The sequence below is a fragment of the Amphiura filiformis genome, chromosome 7 (genome assembly GCF_039555335.1).
Source record: "Amphiura filiformis chromosome 7, Afil_fr2py, whole genome shotgun sequence".
Lineage (NCBI taxonomy): Eukaryota > Metazoa > Echinodermata > Ophiuroidea > Amphilepidida > Amphiuridae > Amphiura > Amphiura filiformis.
In genome coordinates, this window is record NC_092634.1 from 46648127 (window position 1) to 46659563 (window position 11437).

An 11437-nucleotide genomic window follows, 5' to 3' on the forward strand; every position below is an offset into this window, starting at 1 on the left:
AAGAAAGCGTAATAAAGTATTGCAAACTTCGGCAAATTTAGAGAAAACCATTCGCCAAGCATCCGTTATGGTAATTGTCAATGGTTTGGTATTTTATTCTTGTTCTACTGTCTATGCCGTTGCTATAATAAGTAATGTCCTGCACTCATTATTTGAAATTGATATTTTCAATGACGTTCAAGATTGAGTTTTACAAGATGCTACCTATTCGATTGCTGTATTTAATGCCTCTGTCAATCCATTGATTAATTTTTTCATAAATCAGCGTTATCGACATGCTGTTAAGACATTATTCAAAGATGTCTGCTATAGAAACTACCGAGCTAAGTAAGAAAGAAGACAGAACAGGAATATGTCTCCGCTACCAAAATGAAGTGAATGTAATCACACAACTATATTTCATGTGCTCCGTAAACAAGTTCATCAGGATTGTCAGTAGATATCATATATAAAATTTCATGTAAACAAATCCAATTGATTATTTGGTAAAATGATGTTAAACATACCTAACAATGACGTTTCGTGCTACATCGTAGCACTTTCTCAAATCGACTGACCAATTCTCCCAGTCCTCCTCGTCTGCTTCCTGTCGGAGCGTGACGTTGGTGGCGCTGTTTTAGGTGGTTTTAGGAGTTGGTCATAGATGTGCGGCAGGAAGTGATAAAGACACACACGGATCAGTACCTCCACTTTCAATCTCACCACCCACTTCAGCATAAACTCAGCGTCATTCGAACCCTTATGGATCGAAAGGATAAAGTCATCACAGAGGAGGAAGACAAAAGAATGGAAGAAAGCAAAATCAAGGAAGCCCTCAAACTTTGTGGGTACCCAGAATGGGCTTTCAAAGACGTGGACAAAAAGAAACCCCCCAAAAAGGAACCGTCACAGTCGACCACTAGAGGTATGGTCGTCCTCCCCTACAAAGAGGGGCTTAATTTCGCAGCGTGCTAGGAGGATATTTAATAAGCATGGCATTCAAACATCATTTAAGCCACACCAGACATTAAGAAACATTCTGGTCCACCCAAAGGACAAACGCGATTCCTTACAAACCGCCGAATGCGTTTACGAGATCCCCTGCCGCAACTGTGAAAAAACCTATATAGGTGAAACCTCTAGAGTCCTAGGTACGCGGCTTAAAGAACACAAAACCGAAGCGGAAAAAGCCTCAACTAAGGCTTATACCAGAGCTCAGAGGAAGGCCTCGGTCACCGGTGAGGTCAACAAATCCGCTATTACTGACCATGTAGCGGAGGATAACCATGTGATCAATTGGGATGACGCGAGCATAAAGGGCAGAGAGCAAAACATAAATAGAAGACAAACAAAAGAAGCGATTTGGATACGGAAAAGGGGGCCCAACACACTCAACCGGGATGAAGGAAATCACTTCCTGCCGCACATCTATGACCAACTCCTAAAACCACCTAAAACAGCGCCACCAACGTCACGCTCCGACAGGAAGCAGACGAGGAGGACTGGGAGAATTGGTCAGTCGATTTGAGAAAGTGCTACGATGTAGCACGAAACGTCATTGTTAGGTATGTTTAACATCATTTTACCAAATAATCAATTGGATTTGTTTACATGAAATTTTATATATGATATATTTCATGTGGACATACCTAATAGTGTCTTTGTCTTTCCCCTTCCTTCCTCCCTGACCTAATATCAATGTAATGACAATTGTTTGCACATCAACATTTGAGAGATGGCGATTTGCCATAGAAACCAACTCTTTGTTGTTTACGCCATTAAAGCCATATTATAACATTTGCTGAGGAGGACGCCCTCGCTGATTTTTTTAATTCATTATTTACACGATTATATTGTGCTTTATTAAACCAATATACCCTGCAAAAATCAAGACTCTAGGTGCTTTAGTTTTGTCAAAATCCGAGATTTTGAATAAAACGCCGTTCCGACCTTTTATTATTACGATGGAATTATCAGTCGAACGCATACACGATGTTCATAAACACACAGTACGTACACGGCGTGCGGGACGGTGATCTACACAACAAAGGGTCGTACCATAACATGACCGAAGGAGTGGTACGTATTGGCGACATATGCGCTGGTAGTAAATTCCAATTTTCTTTGCTTTGCCGTAGTTGGTCGGCTCAAAAATAAAAGGGGATATATCTGACAGTATAAAACTAACATTTTATGGCAAAGAAATGCTAATCTATTTTGTATGAAAATGTTATAATATCAAGGTTTTGAAAGGGAAAGGGACTGAGAGCAAAAGCATTAATTAAAAAAACGGAGAGGATACATCTTGCACTCAATTTGTCAAAATCGCCTCAAAATTCTTTAATTTAAGTCCCAAGCTCCTTTTTAGCTTGTTAGCGCCAAGTTGGCTAAATTGCCCTTTTGCACGTTTTGTTGTATGGATATAAAAAGGTGGCCGTTTTAGTTTGATTTGATTTATTGATATACAAGGCAAACATGCATTCAATAGCAGAAAAATGCCGTGTCGCCTGCATAGTGTGGAAGAGACGATGAAACAAAACAGGGAAGATCAAGAACATGGACATTAAAAAGTAGGGGCCAAGAATGGAGCCCTGTGGGACCCCAGACCTAACACAAAAGGTAGTGTACCCTTTGGGTTCTATTATAGAGGTACGAGGTGAACCATTTAAGCATTTGACCACATATACCATATCCATGAAGCTTAGACAGAAGAAGACTGTGGCTGACCATGTCAAAGGCTTTGGACCAATCAAGGAAAAACAGTATCAATTCTAGGAGGACAGCGTTCGTCCAGAATGGACGCCCAGTCATGGTACATGGTGACAAGCTGAGTAGCACACGATCTTCCTGGACAGAAACCGTGTTGACCCTTTGCGACTAGAACATGCCGTATCAGGTGCGACTGTAGTCTATTGGCAACAATCCTCTCCATAACTTTTCCAACTGTAGAGCACAGAGATATGGGCCGGTAGTTTCTAAAATCGTCCTTGGAACCCTTTTTGTAAATAGGCAGAACATTGAGGCCACAGAAAGATTGAATATACTAGCAAGAATGTTACCAATTACAGGAGCAGATAATTTCAGCAGTCTAGAACTGATGACGTCAGGGGCTGGAGACTTCGAAATATCAAGTTTGGAAAGAATTTCTAGAACCTCTGCACCGTCCGTATTCAAGGTCGAAAGTAATAACATACCAGGATGGTCAGCACACTTGTCAATTACATCATTTGGGTCATAAGCAGACGGATCAACAGTGAAGTTGTCTTGAAAATGGGAGGCAAAAATTTGCGCAATCTCAGCAGGATTGGTATTGTAAGTAAAAGAAGACACAGGTGGAGCAGCCTTCTTAGACTTAACAAAAGACCAGAATCTTTTGGGGGTTTTGACATAACTAGAATTCGATCTTTTTCCTTCATATTTAATCTTATTTCTAAAGTTCTTATATTTAGCCCATTTCGTTGTAGAATTACTAGATATAGCAGCTTTGTACAACCTACACTTTTTTCTGACTAGCCTGATCATATCGTTGGTTATGCACGGAGCGAGTCTACGTTTTTTGGCGCAGCTCTGGGCACTACGTCGTTGACAACAGCAAGATAAAGATCTTTGAAATTATTCCAAGCATAATCAACATCAGGTGGATCAGTGAAGCATAGATCCCAAGGTGTATTAATTAAAGTTTGAAGAAAGATATCAGTTTATGATGCAATAGAATTGGACGGCTTTTTGGAGGTTGCTGGCTGTTTAAAAGAAGTTTATATGTAACAATATCATGGTCACTTTTGCCCAGTGCAGGCAATGAATTAAGGGACTGAAGAGTGCCAAGGGTATTAATGTACACATGATCAATGATAGACCCTTTACTTTTATCAATATGAGATCGTCGAATGACAAAGTTCACAACTTGGTGGAAGGCAAGAATATCCGTGACTTCACAAAGATCTCTAAATAGTGATGCCTGGTGCGGTCTATCACACATATTGAAATCGCCAGTAAGTATCATGCTTTTAAACTTATGACTGATATCAACAATTTTAGAGAGAGATTCTTCCAGTTTACCAATGAAAACTCTACCAGATATTTGGGACCAGTAGCAGCACCCAATCAGGATATTGCCTTGTTTAGTTATACCAGTTTCTGGTTTGGACAACCGTTCTCATTTTTAAAACTGAATCAGTGTAAAAAATAGTGCACCAAAATGGACCATCATTTTCAAAAATTTGTTCAACTCAGACACACCATTTTGTGAAGCAAGCGCGACGCCATTCCATGAACGATTCTGGTCGAGATCCGCCTCTATCAACTATCATCCACCCCCCCCCCCAACATTATACACATACCCCTCTCAACGCTTTGATAACGGCAAAGTTCATCCGGAAACTTTCCATTTGCCAGCGTGCAGTGACTTTTCCCCACTAATATAGCCCCTGCATCACGACCTTGGGGAAAACACTCAATGTAAGTGTACGTGTACGCGTGGATATATTTAATTTGGACCCTTTAACTTAAAACTGGCGCCACAATTGTAATTTAAATTCTTTTTCATTCATGTTTTTACCAAATATTAATATAATGGTCTTTAAGAATTTGCAACAAACATTTAAAACAGTTTTTTCAACTTTGAGATATTAACCTTTGAAATTGAGGTAGTAAATTAGATATTATTTTTTACTTATCTCTTAACAAAATGATAATAAGTACATAATGTACCGTATACATTTTCTGAATAAAAATACAAAATGTTACTTTACTGCCTCGAGGAAGGCAAGGAATGTGGACTATAGCGAGTTGAGTTTATACGAATCTCAGCATGTTGGTGGGTCTATTTTTTCTTTTAGATATTTTCAGCCACCTAGTTCGTTGCGGCAATAACAACATTTCACTCTTTTGTCGCGACACCGACCCAATAGAGGTTATATTCTATATGCTATACCTTGTTTAGGACTTTCAAAAGAAGTATCTGCATGTGCAACCATGATTGTTTCAAAACATCCCGCCAAAGTCATGCAGGTAACTCCGAGGTCGTGCATTGAATTGGTTTAAATGAGGAATACTACGGGAACCAACGTCTTTTGTCAGAAATCACACATGAGTAAAGTGGATAACCTCTATAAGACATCATCTCTGAAATTTGCAATCAAGTTTTGGCAAGTTTTCAAGTATTGTATCACAAACAAATGAATAAAGCCAGTGCTGCAGTACGTGTTAGCGGAACTTTAGAATTCAAAGACAAGCATAGATTTCAATATAACGCGGTTACGTTTTCTCCAATTCCGCCTGCTATTTAATTAAAATATGAATTGGGTGATGTCAATTTGAAACACGATAGCGTATTCGTTTCACATCTTCAAATTGCAAGAGTCTTTTCAGTTTGTAGGCCCATTAAATCAAACGCAATTGTTCAATCAACAGACTTGACAAGTACCACACCTTATTAAAGCACGCTCCAATCCAGTGCTCATAATACATCAGTTTCACACATAATATACCTTTGTAAAGTGTTTGTGGCATGAATTTAGCTCGAATTACACCTTGCTGGTACGCAAGTGTCACATTCGGAGAGCTAGAAGGATAGGTGTCATAGACTATCGAATATTTTCCATGGTTCTTAAATGCTGAAGGAGATTCTTTCTTAAAGGTGAAACCCCTAACAGTGTTCTATGTGCCCTATTCGGATCTTTCATGGATTAGTTATATCAGATATTATCCATTAGAAGATCTTATTTTTCAATAACTACGCTCAAACTTTGACCCAAATTCATAAGAGTTCAACCTTATTACAGCTGGTTTCGCCATGAATTTAACGTGTACAACAACAATTGATCTGCGAAATTCATCTAGTTTAATTCTCTTCATCTACCATCCTGGTGAAGCAATAGTTTTCAAGTATATCTGGCCATGCATATTCTTTGTAGGATTTATAGGTAATATACTATTCATCTGGACTGTGATACGGGTATCTATTCTACATACTTCTACATACATCTTTCTGGCTGCTTTAGCTTGTACGGATCTTGGCATGTTGGTAGGCGTTGCTATCAATTATTATCCGGATGTTTTCAGCTACCCAGTTCGTTATGGCAAAATCGATATTCTCAATATCATTTCCGGGGTACTATCATGGTTTTGTTTTACGTGTTCCTTGTTTTTTGTAACACTTGTATCATTAGAAAGATACCTTGCAATATGCCACCCAATAAAACACCGTCTGCTTAAAGGATTTAAGCGAACTCTAAAACTAATTTGTGCGGTATTAGTAATAAGCTTTGGGTCGTCATTGGTCGCATTGCAATACTATCTGGATTATCCATTAGCATGCGTCTTATGGCCAACTGATACTACATTTTCACAATACCCACGTACAATTCAACTGTCAGCGTACAATTCATCACAACGCGGAATTTTCATTAAAATAGGTGATCTTTGTTCTACCTTTATGATAATTCTAGTATCGGTAACAAACTATTTCATGTACATAAGAATCTTGCAAACATTTACGAAAAGAAAGCGTAATAACGTATTGCAAACTTCAGCTGATATGGAGCGAATTCTCCGCCAAGCATCCATTATGGTGATTGTAAATGGTTTGGTATTTAGTTTATGTTCTACCATTTTACTCTTTAATATACTTAACAATGCATTCTTTTCATTTTTTCAAATAGCTCTTTTTAGCAACGAACGAAGTCCGATTTTATTGAATATTTCGTTTTCGTCCATGGTATTTAATGCTTCTGTTAACCCATTGATTTATTTTATCGTAAATCAACGTTATCGACATGCTTTGATGACATCACTCAAAGATATCTGCCACCGTTGATACCAAGCTAAGTAAGCTTAATCAAGAAGGAACAAGACATCACAAGAAATTATGTTCTCATGTTTCACCACTCTGTGATCACCTTTTCTTCATGTGTAATAACAACGTGGATGACAATCTTTCTCCTCTGTTCTTCACTATCTTCCTCGCTCTCTGAAATGCATTGAAAATAGGTCCCCAAAGAGGGACCCCAAGTTTTGATGGAACTCAATATGTATGATACAGAATGATATAAAGAATTTATATGTTTGTTTTAAGTGTAGATTAAAATAAAATTATTACGTTATGGTAGCCATGCGGCTATAGGACACAAATTGACAAATTGCAATTTGATTGTGACAAATCATTGACATGCAGTTACAGTGGGAAATAAATTGATCTTAGTTTTAGTAGTCTTTTACTAGTGTATTATACAATATATGGTTACAATATGAGGCAAGTCACACGCGGTTCCGTATTTCTGTAATATTTTAAAAGGTATTATCGATTTATAGGTATCATTGACTTCAATCTGCATGTACTCATCTTTTTTGCTCATTACGCAAATTATTTAATGAGAAATTCCAAGATGAATATAGATTGGTTGTTGCAAATTTGAAACACGATATTATATTTCCAATTAGGAGGCGAGCTAGTGCCACAAATGTATTTCTTAATTATCTTTTTCGAGATATGGCGGATACAATAGGATGGCGCTGCACGAAGTGGGTAAAGTCTTTTGAATTTACCGGGTTTAATCCAGATTGAAGACTGCTTTTCTGTGTATGCCATACTTTGAAAAGGCTAGCTGATTAATCGCCTCAGTACACAGGAACGCGAGACCTTTCTTGTACTTACAAGGTGAAATATATTATTCACAATCATCTGGCCCTGTCGTACATACATATTATCCCGGAATTGGTGGCCCATTTTGGTACTATAAATGTGCACAATTTTTATTTGAAAAAGCCAAAAATTTGTGAAATGACGGCCCAATTGAAGTCATTCGTGGACAAGTTTTCACTATGATTGCGTAGTAAAATCTAATTGCTTTAAATATAAAGTAACAAGAAGTGAAAAGGGCAAGTTCTTAATGCATACGCAGGGGGTGTCTGAGGGTGATGTGCCCCCTCAGAAGTGAGAAGTTTTTACAAAATGAAGCCATTTGGTGAACCATTTTGGCACTGTTATTATGTAAAATCTTAATTTGAGAAAGCCGAAAATTTGATGAATGAACGCCGGCCAAATAAAAGCCATACCCAGCAAACACAAAAACGTTTTTAAAACGTTTTAAATAAGTTATATTTTGGCTTTTGGTTTAGGTAAAAACGTTTTAATAACATTAAAATGTCGGGTTATATAAAGGTCATGATAATGTTTTAAAACGTTTTGTATGAAAACACACTACAACAATATTTTTAAATGTTTTCAGAAAATGTTATTGTAAACTATTTTTGCAAACATGTTTGCCAAATATTGTGTCAATACTTAAATAACATTATGTTAAAATATTTGAACCCAGCAAACACAGAACATGTTCTTAAAATGTTTTTTTCAAAACCTTTTAATAACATTTAAATGTCGGGTTATATAAAGGTCGTGAAAACGTTTTTAAAACGTTATTGAAAATATTTTGGGCAAACATTTTTCGCAAAATATTTTTTCAACCCCAAAATAACATTTTGTTTAGAATGTTTTGTATCAAGCTTTCAAGAATGTTTTTGGAATGTTATTAAAACGTTTTTATATCCTTTATATAACCCGACATTTAAACGTTTTCTGTAAAACATTTTTGTTTGCTGAGCAGTAGATTATCAAAAAATGTTTTTTAAGGTTATGAAAACGTTTTATACTCTTAATATACCTTTTATATAACCCGACATTTAAACGTTTTCTGACAACCTTTTATAACCTTTTGCGAATGATGTCGAAAACGTTTTGTGTTTGCTGGGAAGTGCATCATTTTTACTATTATTATTATTATTATTATTATTATTATTATTATTATTATTATTATTATTATTATTATTATTATTATTATTATTATTATTATTATTATTACTAAAAAATAGGACCCTCGAGAAGGGGAGGCACGGGCCCGGTGTGCCCATGCCTGGATCCGCGCCTGGTACACATCGTGGCATCTTGGTGGCTCTTGGTATCGATATTCCCCCCGATATACATGTATATATCCTGAATATAATTACCGGGATACTAACTTTGGTTAGTTTTTGTTTCGTTTCAAGTGTTCCTTATTTTTCATAAGATATCTTGCAAATTACCACCCAATAAGATTATCGTCTAAAATGATTGAAACCAACTTTGAAACTAAATCATTGATACTATTATCAAATTATTAACTGGATAATCCATTAGCATGTGTCTTGCCGCCAGCAGATTGGACATTTTTGAATTGTCCGAATACAACATGGCTCTTTGCGTTCAATTCCGCACGTCGCGGAATTTTCGTCAAAATAGGCGATTTTTCTGCTACTTTATGTATATAAGAATCTTGGCAAACTCTGCGTGCCATTATGGTAATTATAAATGCTATTTTGTTCATTATTTGTTAATAATGCCTTTTTCACATTATTTCAAATATCTGTTTACTGACGGGCAACGATCGGTTTTAGTAGTTATTCTCTTTTCGATCATGCAGCGCTATCAGCACGCTTTGAAGGCCTCACTCACAGATATCTGCCACCGAAGCTAATAACGCTGCAATGGAGAAAGAACTATAAAGATATTACAAGAAGGTGTGTTATCGTTTATTTTCGATTTTTGTGTGGCTGTTATTCACTAATTAATGTGTAATATTTTCTTGTTTTCTCCGTCACAGCTAAAAGCAATATTATTATTATTGAACCATCGAGCAAATTAAAGCCACGTGCTGCAATACGTGTCTGTGTGATTAAAAAATTCAAAAGCAAAATTGATTGTAATACAATGTGGTTTTCTTTTCCAGAATTTCGCATGATATTGGGTTCATATTAAAATATGGATTGTGGGATGTAAATTTGAAACACGTTTTAAATGTTCAAAATATTTAGAAAAACAACAATTCCGTTTCTACATCAAAGTCAATTTGTTGCACTTACAAGACCTGACAAGTACTACACCTTGAGAGTGCTCCGAACCAGTGTTAATAGATGCGTTTATAGTTTCCCATAAGAAACATTCTGTAACTCCTTAGTGTTTCTGGCAGTCAGGACAGTTTGAATTGTATCTCGCTAGTACGACAACGTCACATATGCAGATGTAAAAATTCAGATTGCACATGCTATCTTTCTGGATTGATAGCTTAAATCCATTAGAAGAACTGATTATCGTCGAATTGGATAACTACGATCAAGGTTTGAGCTGGCAACCTCTTTAACTCAATTCCAAGCTGCATCGGTGTTAAAACCTTAATAATCTGATTATAGCAGGTTGTTGCTTCTAACCATGAATTCAACATGTGAGACAACTATTGACCTACGGAATTCATCAACTTTGATTCTCTTCATTTATTTCCCAGCTGAAACGATAGTTTACAGATATATCTGGCCATGCCTATTCTTTGCAGGCTTTACTGGTAATCTACTCTTCATCTGGACTGTGATAAGGGTATCCTATCTACATACGTCTACATACATCTTTTTGGCTGGTTTAGCTTGTACCGATGTCGGAATGTTGGTGGGTCTAGCCATTGATTTTTTTCCAGACGTTTTCAATAATCCAATTCGTTATGGCAAAGTCGATATCCTCAGTATTTTTGCCGCGATTCTAATTTGGTTTTGTTACACGTGTTCAATGTTTTTTGTAACACTTGTGTCATTAGAAAGATATCTTGCAATCTGCCACCCAATTAGACACTATCTTCTCAAAGGCTCACATCGAACTCTGAAACTGATTTGTGCGGTATTTGTCATAGGTTTTGGTGGATCATTGGTAATGTTACCGTATTATCTGGATTATCCATTAGCATGTGTCGTGTGGCCAGTAGATTCGAAGTTTTTAAATTATCCGAGTACATTACGACTTTCAGCGTTCAATTCGCCACATCGAGGAATTTTCATTAAAGTTGGTAATCTATCTGGGTTTTTTATGTTTATTATATTGTCAGTGAGCAACTATTTCATGTATATACGAATCTTACAAACACTGACAAAAAGAAAACGCAATAAAGTATTGCAAACTTCAGCAGAATTGGAACGAACTCTCCACCAAGCATCCATTATGGTGATTGCAAATGGTTTGGCATTTTTTCTATGTTCTACTATTTATGCCGTTCATATAATTAATACTGTCTTCTACACATTATTTCAAATACCGCTGTTAAGTGACGGGTATAGTGCGGTTTTACTAAGCATGTCCTTCTCTTTCATGGCGTTTAATGCCTCTGTTAACCCAGTGATTTATTTCATCGTAAATCAACGTTATCGGCATGCTTTGATGACATCACTTCAAGATATCTGCCACCGAAGATACCAAGCTAATTCAGCTGCAAGAGAAACCACTAAAGACTAGACTATGTGGAATGACTACGTTTTATGTGTAAGATTATCTTTCCCCCTTTCGTCGCCTCCGTACAATTTATGTAAAAAGAACTATTTATCGTAGCTTCCCCATTATCCTGGGGAAGAAATTAGTAAAGAATGAGTGAGGTATTCCATCAAATTG